Source organism: Rousettus aegyptiacus, unplaced genomic scaffold (assembly GCF_014176215.1).
Source record: "Rousettus aegyptiacus isolate mRouAeg1 unplaced genomic scaffold, mRouAeg1.p scaffold_m13_p_7, whole genome shotgun sequence".
NCBI classification, from domain to species: Eukaryota; Metazoa; Chordata; class Mammalia; order Chiroptera; family Pteropodidae; genus Rousettus; species Rousettus aegyptiacus.
Genome location: NW_023416310.1, coordinates 8,053,231 through 8,067,947, shown reverse-complemented (window position 1 = coordinate 8,067,947; position 14,717 = coordinate 8,053,231). Strand labels below are relative to the sequence as shown.

Below are 14,717 nucleotides of genomic sequence, written 5' to 3'. Positions count from 1 at the left end.
ACATAGTGCTTTTATATCTTTACTGAAGTTAAATTATAAAATAACCTTTAGTCTAGTTCTCTTTTTAGTAACATAGAGATATTTAAAGTAACATTAATTGTGCACATGCTTTCAGTAGAAATGATTTATTTCTTGGTATCATTAACAAGGTGCATACAACTGATTCTTGTTAGAAATATTTAATTGATAAGCATAGAGTTTCTACTATAAAAGACATTGTACAGATGTTTTGGAAATATGAAAAAAGTCATTAAAATCTCTGTCTTAATGGACTGTGCAAAGTATAGGTACATCTTTAAGATAAAAATCTTCCTTAATACACTATATTTTTTTATGTATTAGATCACATTCAGCTCATATACTCTATCAATTACGTGGATTAACCACTGAACTAGTAGAAATATCAATTACTTATTAATTTATCTCTGTATCATTTGATGCTTTAGGAAAATTAACATACTTATATCTACTAAATGTAACTAAGACTGACATCGTCAATTTCGGCCTTAGATTATATGAATGCGATTCTTTCTGTAAGAAGAATCTACTTATATTCCTAAATAATCACTAATCTTAGGAGCACAGATATTACTGAGTGCAAAAAAAAAAAAAAAGGCCTTTGGAACAACATTAAAATATATTGCTCTTATAAATTAGGAAACCATACATTCAATACTGATGCTCTACTGTCATTCTGTGAAATTCTTCAGGGAGCTCCTGAGCAATGTTTGGAATCCACACCTGTATGTCACCCAAATAGCAAACCTATTGCTAGCCCAGGGCAGCATTTCTAATCGAGTTATGCTATTACGGCATGAGATTCAGAGCCTAGCAAAACAAAGCAGGGCCCTCAGCAGCTACAAGTCTCTGCTGTCTGCAAGAGGGTACCTGCTGTTCAGAACAGCCTGGACATGCCCGTATTTCGGAATGGGACAGCAAGACCAGGTGCCATCTGATTCAAGAACATTTGTTAGCGACAGACTCTATCCAAGACAGACCTCCTCCCAATTCACTAAGGGTTTACCATGCGGGGAGGGGTTAAATTAGAATGTTAATTAGTGAATGTGTTGAGATACTCACCACTTGCTTCCTCAACAATTTTCAAGGGTATCAGCTACTCTTGCAAATAAGAGACTCAGACCTTATCTTCCTCAAGCTTGCCCTAAAGCCTCAGCTTTTTCAGGTAAGAATTCCTGGCATTTCCCTCAAGGAGCCGTTTGTGATGGTTTTGGTTATCTTTTTGAGTGCTTGGGAGATTATATTTTTTGGAGAAGTAATAGGAAGGCCTGGATTATATTTTAAAAGCCTAGAGCCTTAAGGGATAGGCACTCAGGAAATTTTAATGAAAGAAAGGGAGACATAGAGAGCTAGTGAGGGAAAAGGAGAAGGAGGAAAGAAAAGAAGGGCCAATTAGGCAGGTATTACTGCCTGCGCTGCAATCTCTGTCCAGCAAGACCCAGAAAGCTGTGTGAGTAGAGCCAGCACTTTAAAAGCTCTGAAGGTTTTCAGCGCTGCACTGTTGCCTCTGTAATGCTCGGTCTTATTGAACCAGTCAGGCATTCTTCCCTCATTTTTCCTACCCTCACCCCTCCCTTTCTCTGCAGGTGGCTTCATCTGGAGGATTTCCCTGAAAGCCAGAGACAGGCATCCTGGATTTGGGTTCTGCCTTCTAGGAGCCAGAGATGAGCTGGCAGAGCCCACAGTGTGTTTACGCTACAGCTTTCTCACTCCACGAGGTCCCAGTCCCGGGAGCTGGAGCTGTTTAGGGGGACGCAAGACAGTAGAAGAGTGAGCTTGGCACCTGCGGTGTCCCTGAAGGCTGGATTCCCTGAAGATTCTGGGAATAAAGCATGGAGTGGGTAGAGGGGGGCCCGGGCGATCCTCAAACAGGAGCTGATGATTCTGACTGGTTAGCCAGTTGTCTCGAAAAACTCCAAGGATTCTGAAGAAATTGACTGAGATTCAGAGGAGGCCAGGAAGGCCAGACTGAACATGTAAGGAGGTGGATCTATTCGAGGTGACAGGCAATATAGGAACGAGATAGAAAGAGAACTCGCAAGGAAGGAGAGGCTGAGAAGAAGTGCTATGGTGTTAAAAGGAACTCTTGGGACCCTCTCGAAAGATGTGCTGGGAGCATAGAATTATTTATTCGAAGATTTCAGCAACGGCAGTAAGGATGCTAAAAAAGCAGAGAGACGAGGGAACATTTCCACCCAACATTACTTTTTAGTTGTTTATCCCATAGGCTAGAAGTTAACTGACTTTTTCCTAGCTCATGGCTTTGGGCCTCAATTCCTCATCTGTAGAACAAGAGGTTTGGATGCGATGCTTTCCGAGGTCTCTGCCGGATGTGCCCCCCTGTAACTGTCAGCCTGTGACTAAGGTATCTGAGACCAAACATCCGTGAGCAATAATAGCACATTCCCCCTTCGCCCTTTACCACGCATTTACCAATGCAGAGCACGCAACACCTGCACCACTCACGGAGCTGATTCCAGCGCTCGGTGGTGACAAGAGGGATGGCTCAATTGTGATGAATGGCTGGTTCTCCTGCCCTGGAGTAAGGAGGGGAGGAACAGAGAGGGCAGTGTGGTTTATATTTTGGGTTTCCAAGGAGAGGGGCTTCTCGAATTTTCTAATTCAAATTTCATCTAAAAATAAATTATTGAATCTTAAATAAATGATTAATTCCTTTGAGGGGTTCCAGATACTTGGACTGACTGAAGGGCCAAAGAACCCTCTAATGATCTACACCGTTTTGGGGGAAAATTGATTTCATTTCGTCCCAGAAATTCTATCTGCTCTTTCCATGGAAATCCAGCACACACTGGCCATGCTTTGCTCCCATCTGCCTGCCTCATGCCATTCTGCCAACCTGCTTCAGCGCAGCGTTTTCTGGGCTTGTTAGACACCCAAGCTTAATGCGTGTGCACTCACGAGTGAGGTGTTCCCTGATGCAGAACCCTCTCCCCACCACTCGCACACGTACACACTTTAGATGGTAGTGCAGAGAAAACGTGTTTTCACGGGAGCTTCATATTTCATGTGTCTCAACCTGAAATTTCTTTTAAATTAAAAAAAAAAATTAGTATGTAGAAATACAACTCCCTTGCTCCTCTCGTCTTAAAGTGGGATGTGACAAACAGATAGTATTCACTTGTGTTTTCTACACCCACAGCATTCCCATTTTATTTCAGTTCCCAAAATACGGACAGGAGGGCAACTCTAGAAAAATGGATTCCTGCTCTCGCGTCTCGCAGGGCGCTGATCCGTGCAGCATTTGCGGGCAGCATCACCGTTTGCTCCAGCCGCCCCTCCCCCATTCGCCGGCACCTCGGATCTCCACCGTGGGGTTGACCTTGCCAAGACCCTCCTTCCGTTTCTGGGCAAGGAAGAGCACATTTTCACTCGAAACACAAAACGACCTTTTCTCCTTTAAAAAAAAAAAAAACACCACCACCAAATGTCACACTGTCTGGGTTCACATTTCTCCAGCCCGCATTCTGGAACGCGAACACGGGATGCAAAGGTAGGAAACTAGTTTGGGTCTGACGCCCCATTCGGGTGCTCTGTGTCTCAGACTCCGTCCAGAACAGACGGCCGACTGCGCTGCTCGATCTCTTTCCCTTTTCTGAATATCTTTCCATTCACCACCGTGACGAGAAATCAAAAACGAAAAATGATCTCCTCATTTCTCAATCCTGAGAAAAATATGCTTATTTGGCGCCTAGCTCCGTGGTTCTAAACACTAATATCCCGCTCGGAAACCAACCCCGGTCTCCACACCAACTCGCTCACTCAGTTTTACTTAGCAAACACCTTCACTGCTCTTCCACGGTGAGAAAAAATGGTGCACCAGCCCCACGAATGACAGGTTGGCACTTGCCTGCAACCGCTCAATAGTTTTATCAGCAACCAGAAAACTTCACAATCGGTCCATTAGTTAACTTAAAATCTCGGTGAGGAAATCCTCCTATAGACGTAAACGGAAAATGCACCTCTGTTTCACCTTTCTTAAATCTAGCCTTAGACAACCCCCCCCCCAACACGCCGCATATAAACATTCCCTCCGCGCCACCCCCATTTTTCCAAAAGGTCCCCCGTGGACTAACAGCACATTCAACCCCCCAGCATTAACCAAAGCAACTGTCACCATGCATGCAGACGCATCTATGCAAAGTATGTGACAATAGCCAAAGCATCTCCCAGACAATTGGCTGCACTACACATGCAGAAATGCAACGAAGATTGTATTTTCCACTTACAGTTATAGCGCTGCGCTCGGCCACTTAACGAAAACGATAAAACTCAACAGTTCTCTCTCTATATATTTAATTCGGATAAACGGTTAAGCCGTCTCTGTGCGTGGTTCTCCCGCGCTCTTTTTTTTCCCCCCCTCTGGAGCTCTAGGCTGCTTAAATCCCTTTTGGATCGCGCCTTTTAAGCCCAGCCGCCGCCGCAACACGCTCCGGTAAGTCTCTGCTGCAGATTGGGAATCCCATAGAAAACCTGGGGTCGCTGGAGCTGGATGCGCAGGCGCGCGAGCCGCCGCCTCGCCAGGCACCAGTTCCCGGTTCGCCTCCCCCGCCTCCTTCAGCTCCGCAGCCCCAGCCTTGGAGAGCTCGGGAGCCGGTGACCAGAAGCAGCCTGGCATTGGCGCATGCTCAGTTGAAGGGGCTCGGAGTTTCCGCGGGTGGATTCCATGTCTCCAGATTTTAGCAGAAACTCAAAAGGAAAGTAGATAGGAAAAGGGAGCCTGGCTACTAGAGCAGCCACACCTGGACAGGCGCGAGGGCGGGTGACTTGGCTTCAGCAGGACCCATGGTTACTGAGTCTGGTGGTGGAGGCTGAGGCCAGAGATGCGGCACGTGAGCCTGCTTTTCCCACCGCGAGCAGACCTGGAGGACCTCAGGCCCACCCTTTGTCAGACTGTAAGGTGAAGGACAAAACTGCCGAAATTCCTTTCTCCGAAGAAAGTGTCCCAGCAAGCTGCGAGCCTGTCTACCCCGCTCCCTGTGAAGGCACCCTCCGTCTCAACCAAGGGTCTTATGTTGGGGGTACTGGGAGCGGGGTCCGTAGTACCCCAACGCTCAGGAATGGCTCAGAAGGGCACTGGGAAAACGTGTGAATAAAGGAGCGAGGTCCCAGGCTTCTTGCACTGTGTGACGTTGGGCAGATCATGCTAACCATCAACAAACATTTAATGAGCGCCTTCTGTATCCACTTAATAAATGCTTATTGCATAGGCTTTGAGTGAGGCTGGGACGGAGGAGCGAGGGGAAAGAACGAACCATCCTTGGAATCCAGGGTTGAGGGCTTGAACTAGCGATCTAATAAACCCCCCTTTAGTGTCCTTTAACGTCGCAAACGTTTGCCAGCCCTCCTCAGCTCCCCACTGGCCTGCCAAAGCCTAGAAGACTTGGCAAAGAGTAGTGTCCAGTAAATGTTGGGTCTCTTCCCTACCAGGAAAACAAGAATTCACAGATGTTCCCAGCCCCATCAGTTTTCTCAGGTATGTATGTCTGTACTTTGATTCATGCAACAATTATCCATTGACCACCCATCTACTGACTGTTTGGCGCCGTTCTGTGCTTTGAAGGTAAAGCAGCGAGCAAAACCCCTCCTGAGGTTTACTTTCAGGTGGGAATTTTATTTCCAAGCAAGGGAAGTTCTGGAAGGGCAGTGAAGATCAATGTTCTCCTTAAGCAGAGAGCTTTACAACTCGCCAAGCGCCTTCATACACCTCTTCACGTCCAGTGAAACTGCAGAGCTAACCTTTCGGTTCTGAGGACACCGAGAGCCATCTCCCGCTCTAAGCTGGGAAACCTCTGCTGCCATGAAAAAGCGGCTCCTGCGGGGCGGTGACCAGCTTGGAAGAACCTGAGGCTACTTGAGGAAACACCAGGAAAAACTCTGTTTCAAGAGTCAGTGGCAGTCGAAAGAAAGCTCGAGCTAGATGAGGGCCTCGGGTGGTGACGCTTAAGTCACGACCTCTCGCCCAGTGCCAACCTGGCGGACCCAGAGGCCAGGAATGTGCTTCCCTGGGCCAGACGCCTCGGGAAGGCTGAGCAGAGGGGAAGAACGCTCTCGGGACTCCTGGGACTCAGCTCGCCGAGGTTCCCCTCCCGGCCCGGCTCTCCCGCGCGGTGCTGGTGACCGCGGAAACCCGGAGCGCGGAGCCGCGCGGAGCAGGGCGCGCGGCCCCGCGCGCTGCGGCAGCCAAGCACGTTTCGAGCCTGGCGGGCGCCAGCCCTGCGCTTTCCGGCCGCAGTGCGCACTGCGCAGCGGGGCTCGCCGGCCGCTTTCTTTCTGTTTCTCTTCTTGGAGTCGGGGCAAAAGTCAGCTCTGATGAGTCGCTTCGGTTGGCCAGGGGGACAACCTCCCAAGCTTTCAAAGTAATTTCCCATCTTTTGTCGATTTCCACTGTTAAAGCTTTTTACGGTGGGTTCTCTGGTTTCTCTCGAACAGTCTCCGCACTGCAATCTGCATCAACCGCAGGGGTCATGATGCCATTTCTCTGCTTCGAGGAGATGTACCTCCTATTGCGCCCTGGCGGGCTCTCATGGCAATATTGGGTTTTAGATAACTTACTTTGAACACGTGTTTCGGGGGTGGGGAACAACCACTGATACTTCAAACCGTGTTCTGTTGGAAGGGAGATTTGATTTAAATGCGTGCGCTTTGGTACAGCAGCTCTAATTGTGCAGGCGATTTTTTAAAGTTCTGTTTGCATTGAAGAGTCGTTCGGTGTCCTTAACGTGATATCTTCATCTTAATTTTTAATCCCCAGCTACCATGTAGCCTCATCTTTTTAAACACTAACATTTTGTTATTGGTAAACATTTTTTTTTTTCCTTCTTCTAAGATGCCCTTTAGTCGAGTTTTAGGGACAGCGGAAGTCACAGTAGGGAAGCCAAGTCTAAATGATACCGAAAGAATGTCATTTAAATCACAGAAAGCGTTTCCCTCTTTAGGATGGTGGAATGAACTTTGGGAAGAAGGTGGTAGGGACACTAATAAACAAGGGAGCTCTGTGTTCCTCTTTTCCTTCGGGCGCTTGCAGATGTCGCGGGAGATCACGGAGGAGCAGAGATGCGCTGCCCTGCCCTCGGGGCGCTCTGGGGTCGAGGGACTGGAATGCTGCACCGTGCTTAGTGAAGAATGCCACCGGCCATAGCGGTTGTCCCATTACTGAGAGCCAGGTCCTCAACACTGCAGACGCACCGCAGTGTCAGCTTTCACACTCTTGGAGATTTTTTTTTAGGGGGAGGGGTAAATCGGGGCGTGGGGAAGGGAGGGAAGGAAGGTGCTATAAGGAGAGCATTGTTTGTTTTATCTGGAGTCCTTGGTAGGATCCTCACTTGCCCAGAAACAACTGAGGAGCCATTTTTCTCTCCTCAGTTGCATATTATATTCTTTTCTGAAGTAGCCTTACTTTCCACTTCTCTCCTTCCCAGATTCAAACAAATAAACAAAATAAAACCAAGAACAACTTTTTAGGTGTACTCAACTTCATTTAAATTTCCATCCCCTTTAATTTTGTCATGGCCAAGTTGAAAACTGAGGATGAGTAAAAGTGCAAAGTGCCAGTAGTATAACAGGTCTAAGTTTGTGGTCCTGTGACCTCATGGTGATACTATTTATTAGATGTGCTGTGTAGGAAATATGTAAGCCAAGAAGGGTGGAACTTAAGGCATGGAAGCATTGAGGAAATTAGAAGAAAAATTAAGTATTGGAAAGTTAACATTAAAATGAAAAGAGACAGAAATTGGAAAAATGGATTTACATTCATTTAAATTCATGAAGAATAATGATAGTAATTTTCTTGTGTGGGTTAAGTGCCCCTTATTTTAAAAAGCTGAGGGTATTAATCCTTATAAAGGACATGTATCATGTAAGATAATTATGTTTATCCTGATTTTTATCCTACTTTTAAAATTAGATGGATAGACCAAAACAAAATGACTTCCTAAAGTCAAACAGGAAGTTCTCACCTAGAATAAAACATTACAGTAGTTTTTCTGACATGTAAATTGTTACATTATGTAATTGTATACTTCTACATGTTTTTCTAAAATAATTAGAAAAGTACAAGACTGCAAAGGAGTTCCATCCAGTTAGAGGGAGAGTTCCAAGCCTGTCCATACAGAAGAGGGATTAACAGTGCTAGTTCTCATGGACTGGTTAATCATTTCTCCCAATCCACTCCTGATTTCATCTCCATGATGAAATCTAAATTCAGTTTGAAAGGTCGCTCTTAGCTGTGTCACCAATTTCCCTTAATATTTGAACAGTCCACCATAAAAGTTTCTTCAGTCCCTGCTGAATGAATTATTATCAAAGCTCTGAGTTTCCTGGGTTTCTGGAAGCCTCAGAAACAGTCATGGCAAATGCAAGTGGTCTCCATCCCCAAGAACGGATGATGCTTTATTCCATTCTCATCCACATTTAGGCCTAACCTATAGATTCATAGCAGTGTTCTTAAGTTGGAAATTTTTTGCCGCTATTTTTAGTGATTACACAAAGAAGTGATATAGCACAATTGGACTATATGTGACTCTTTCTTTTCTTTAATGACTTTTTAGCTAGCCTTGTATGCTAGGTTTTAGTCGTTCAGTTGTGTGAATAGCCATTGCAAATTTATATTCTGGAACTTCTGTACTTTGGAGACCATCTGATCCCCGAGTCTTCAAATGCCTTTCTTACCTAAAAGCAGATTTTACTGACTTGTTTCTCCCTTCAATCTCTATTTTCCTTAATATTGTTCCTTTGAATTATTAATCAAACTCTTTAAACTCAACAGAGAATCTTAGCGTAAAATTTAAAAGAAAATAAAAATAATGAATTCTACACTTTGAGACGACTGACAAACATAAAAGCTACATCCTTTACCAAAAAATTCTCATATTTGGGTTTATATTTTCACCTACTGCCTGAAGGAGGAAAGCGATAGACAATGGGCTTCCTCATTTTTTAGTGTTCTTATCGTATTCCTTCTTTAAAACTTTAAAGTTAATTTTATCATTCTAAGGAGGTACAAGAAGAAAAAGAGTGACCACTGATGATCTTTGATTTTTTTTTTTTTCCAAAATGTAGGTTCACTCTGTACCACAGTCTCTAGCAGGGCAGACTGTGATAGTTTTTTAAAAAGAAAAAAATTGCTCAAGTAATTAATGGTGGTATTTAGTAGTGGCTACAAGTTGAATTCCTTTAGATCTCATTCATTATTAGTTTATCTAACACCTGTTGAGCACGAACTTTATACCAAGAAGTATACAACCCTATTTCCATATGAGATAGGTACTATTATAACCCATCTTACATAGGAGAAGGAAATTGAGGCAATCTATGTATTATAATATTAATATTTCCAGATACCTCCTTCAACCTGAATTTCTCCTTCTTCACATCATTTCAATTAATATTATAATTTTCCCTCTATACATTACTCTTTTTTAAAATCCACCTAATATACCTATGTAAGATAAATGTTATGAATACTGTGATCATCTTATTGCTCTTCAATAGTCTCCCATGTCCTCCTGAGAAAATTTCAAACCCTAAGTCATGTATATATTCAGAATCTTCCACTCTGTAGCAAACTGCTACTTGCCTACCTTAACCACAAAGAATCTATTTTAGGGCGGGGCTGGGGAAGGGTGGGGAGGAAATGGCCTTAGCATTCCTGCATTTTCATCTAGTGCTTGAAGGAGAAAAGAAACACTAGTCTACCTCTTTTGTTATTGTTCTTACTTTATTTCTCCTTTAAGTTCATTTTACTGTCCTAAAGAGAAAGAATTCAAAAAGAAAAAGAATGATCACTGAGAGTAAGACATTTCTCTTACTCTCCGGTTTCTTATTTACAGCTGCCTACAGAACATCTTAATGTGAATTTCTTACAGTTGCTTCAAATTCATCATCTACAAAATCATTCTCCTGCCCCTCTAGCTCCACCGATCTCCTTGTGATCCCTAGCTCTTCGAAGGTGCCCACTTATCAACCTAGTCCTCTAAATCGGAACCTTCAGCTCCTCCATCTCTCATTCCCCATCAAATCATTACTTAAATCCTATGAATTCCATTTTCTGATTGTCTCTCAAATCCACCCCTCACTGCCACTGTATTAGTTCAGCCTTTCATCATCTCACTCCTGGACTTTTTTTTTTTTTTTCATTCTCATAACAATTGTGAAAACTCCAATAAAATCACATCACTCCCGTTAATAAAACCAGTAAATAGTTTCTCGCTTTAAAAAATAGAAATAAAAATTCCTTAGCACAGCATACAAGACCCTCCTTTTTTTCTCTGGCTCTTGTGCCCACCTCCGGCCCCATCTCCTGCCACACCTTAGTGTATTATATATGCCGTTGTACTATGCAGCTGCACTTTTACTTGTTTGCACTTCTGCAAATGCTCCTCTTCTCTTCTTGGTAAACTCTTGTTTTCCTTCCCTGAATGATTTCTAGTTATCCTTCAAGTTTAGCTGAAAAATCTCCTGGCAGAAAACTCTTTCTCCTCCTAGCACATAGCAGACAGTTTACAGTGTTGTCGTAAAGATTAACTGAGATAGTAGTATATCTGAGTCTACAGACTGAAGCTTTGTAAGACACTATGTAATGGCAATTCATTGATATTATTAAGTCTTTATGTTGTCTGCTTTTCCATTCAAAAGGCAAAATGAATATATTACATTGGTGTGAGAAAAAACTCTTGACTAATGTATGGGCTTTTATTGACTTTAGAGACTGTAACTGATATAAGGAAATTTTGTAACATTTATGCATGTCTTTCACCTTAGTTGAATTACTATCATGGAGGTTGAATTACTATCACAGAAATAATCCACATTCGACATCTTTAAAAATACTCATAAACAATTGATTTTCAATGTCTTTTATTCTATTGTTCTATTTTGTTTGTGTTTCTGGACATCAAGTATACATTATAAACACAGAACTATAACAAAATACCTTGTATTTCTAGCTTTTAAATGATTTAATGATCCTTATGTTATTTGATTCTCAAACATTTCAGTATCCTCATTCTACAGATGAGATGGTTAACTCCTTAGCAAGGCCAAGTTATAATGCTTTCTAGAAGTTATGTGGCCATAATGTCAGATGAAACTAGGTACAACTCAGTAATCTAATCCTGTGTTTTTAGTAACTAGTCTCTGATACCGACAAAACGCTCCACTGGTTTCCATCTTTCTGTTTCAGGTCCTTGCTTGGCATGACAGAACATGCAGTAGTAGATTGTGATCCAGGAGAAAGGTAACTTACTGTTACTTAGACTACCGTCTCGTCATGGACTTTTTACACTAGAACTGAAAATTATAGACTTATTAAAAGCATTTCTTATTTTTAAAATTTGCCCCCAACCTCAAAGCCATCAAGGAATCCATTTTTATTCAAATTTTTTTTGAAATATAACAAAGAAAAAAATATTTTTATTGGTTAATTTTCTATAGTAGAATTTCTCAGGCAATCAACTGATATTTGGTGATTGAGATTCAGTTTACTTTATTATTTTAGATATGTTTGGTCTACTTTAGATTTCAATTGAAGAAACAAAATTAAAATAAAACCATTAAAAGATCACTTATAATGAGAAAAGCTTCAGTTTTATGTGTTTTACGTAAATAGAATTTCCATGTATGATTTTATTTGAAGATAGATTTTCACCGACAAATTGGTTTTAAACCATTAAGGGCAGAAATGGAAGTAAAGAGAAGTGGAAGAAAAATTTTATGATCACATCAGAAGTAATAAGGACTTGACCCAGAAAAGTAGCAGTAGAACTGAAGGGTACAAATTTGATACTGTAGGGGTAGACTGAACCGAATTTGGTACTTGATTGTTACACAGGAAAAATTAAAGTGAAATGCAATCATGAGATCTGGAACTGGGTCTTTGTGATAATGATATTAGCTTTCATAGAAACAGAAGTTCAAATTTAGAGAAAAGGAGGGAAAGATGATGAGCTTAACTTCTGGACAAAGTTCTTGCATTTGAAAGGTTTATTGGCACACCCAGGTGGAGAAGCTGGGCACACATCAGGAACTTGCAGGTCTGGAACTTTGGTGCACTAGAAATATAGAATCGGTAGTTATTTACATAAAGTAGTGGTTGAGGCTATGAGACTAGATATGATCAACAAGGAGGGGTATAGAGAGAAGGTATGAGAATGGTAGAAATGTAGGAATCATTTAAGCTTGGAGTTCATCGTGCACTTGTTATTCTCGTTATTAATTTGTTTTTAAACTCCTAGAAAGTAATAACTGTTTTACTCATTTCAGTATTTTTGAAGCAGCACTTAGGATATTGTCTTTAAAAAAGTACTTGCGGGATTAAAATAATGATTGCCAAGAGTCTGTATAAGTGTCTAACCCAGCTAAAAGGAAATATGGTCCATATCTAATAAATAAAATAGTAAATATATTTCAAATATGTGCATGTTGGTTTAGTTGTTTTAGGAAATGTTAACATTTAACCAAATTAATGATTATTAATTTATATGTATTTACATACTTATGTTGATCTGTTTGTCTATGTGTATCTATCAATTTATTGATTGATCTATCATCATCTATCCTACAAACCCTTTCTTCTGGACCAATCTAAAGAAATAGATCCCTGGCTGGATTGGACATCAGGACCTAGTGAGGCCAATTGGATTTTTCTCCTGGAAATTTGGACTTGACATACAGAGGGTTGTGTCGATTTCTCCGTGTGCTAGTAAATGTAATATGTAAACTTTTCCATCAAATTAGCTTTGACCATTTCCTCTATATTCTATGGAGGGTCTAAACTTTGCTTTTCTTAACACCGATTTAGTTTTCTATAGTATTAATTCTGTTCTTTTATGTCCAGTGCAGGTTTTAATTCTGTTAACACATCTGTATGTTTTCTTTATCAGCTTTTTAGCATTTCTCCCTTTACATCAGTTCATTATCTGCCTATTTACTTCCATAGAGGCCGTTTCTTCTTTTATCCTTTCTGAAGATGCAAAATAGCTGTCTTCTTACATGTACTTTTATTTTTTTAATAGAATATCATTTTTAGAGGTATATTTTTCTCACGAATTTATTGAGTAATGCTCTCTTCTCTGGCTTTGCATTTTCAATACATAAGTACCGTGCTGTTTTGTTGTTTATCCCTACTCAGAGCACTATTTGGTCCAGAATTTTCCAACAGAATTTAGTTTGTATTTTTTTGAGATCCTCTCACTGTTCACTTGGGTGCTAGTAACGTCTCTCAAACCTAGCTTTAAAAGGCAAGTAGATATGCCTAGCCATTAGTTTAGTTTGTAATTCCTAGTAAATATTTATCTAATTTGTTCTGTTGAACTGCGGTTGAATCTATTTTTCCTATTTCAGCCCCTCTGGCAAAGCTAAAGAGTTACAGTTTTTATTATTTCTTTTTTCTTTTTTTCTTATACAAGAGTGATAAGGGGTATGACTTTGGTCTAGATGTTTTCTATGGGACCAATAATGAGGATGAATAAAATTTGAGGCCATTCATGCTAGTTTGGTTGAAAAGGTAGGATATGCGGTATGCGTTCCAAGAACATTACTTAATCCATCCTCTCATAATGCGAGTTGAAATTGCCCTCAAGTTTATCTATCAAATTCTCTTAGTTTTAGTTTACAATGTTAGTGACTTTCGTCTTTTTAATGTATTTTTGTGACTATTTTTTATGTATTTTTTATTTATAATGTATCAGTTTTAGGTATACAACATAGTGATTAGACATTTATATAATTTACAACGTGATCACCCTGATAACTCTAGAACCCATCTGATACTGTACATAGTTATTACAATATTACTTACTATATCCCTTTACATTCCCACGAATATTTTATAACTACCAATTTGAACTTCTTAATCCTTTCTCTTTTTCTCCACCTCGCCAAACCCCTCCCATCTAGCAAACAGTCAATATTCTCTATCTATTATGAGTTTGTTTCTATTTTGTTTCCTTGTTTATTTTGTTCTTTAGACTCTACATGTAAGTACAACCATATGGCATTTGTCTTTCTCTGACTTATTTCACTCAGGACAATACCCTCTAGGGCCATGTTGTTGCAAATGGCAATATTTCATTCTTTTTAATGGCTGAGTAATATTCCATTGTATGTATGTACCACCTCTTCTTTATTCATTCATCCATCGCCCAGGTAGCCTCCATATCTTGACTCTTGTAAATGATGCTGTAATAAATATATAGATTCACATGTACCTTTGAAATAGTGTTTTGGGTTTTCTCAGATCAATCTCCAGAAGTGGGACAACTGGGTCATTCTTTGTATCTTGTTATATAGCCTTTGTTTTAAAGTTTATTTTGTCTGGTATAAGTACTGCTATTCCAGCTTGTTTGTTTGTTTGTTTGTTTCCATTTTCATGAAACATCTTTTTCACCCCTTTGCTTTTAGTCTATGTGTGTCTTTCGATCTGAATGATGTGAGTTTTTTGCAGGCAGCATATATATGGATCTTGTTTCCTCATTTATTCAGCCTCCCTACCTTTCGATTGGAGCATTTAATCATCCATTCGCATTAAAAGTAATTGTCGATAAATATGGAGTTATTGCCATTTTTATTTTTTTCACTTTTTTAATCTTGTTTTCCTTTTTATTCTTAATGAAGTCCTTCCAATATTTTCTACACTAATGGCTTGGTAGTGATGAACTCCTCTGTCTGGGAAGCTCTTTATC

At 40.9% G+C, this 14,717-nt stretch overlaps 1 protein-coding gene across 1 annotated transcript in view; it reads right to left on the bottom strand.

Moving 5' to 3' along the window:
* The window catches only part of VSNL1 (visinin like 1), an 81,071-nt gene extending 76,475 nt beyond the window's left edge, over positions 1–4,596 (bottom strand). Inside the window, exon 1 of the mRNA XM_016153890.2 lies at positions 4,266–4,596. The gene's annotated coding sequence lies outside the window, so the exon portion shown is untranslated. The remainder of the gene's footprint in view (positions 1–4,265) is intronic.
* Positions 4,597–14,717: the final 10,121 nt, after the last annotated feature.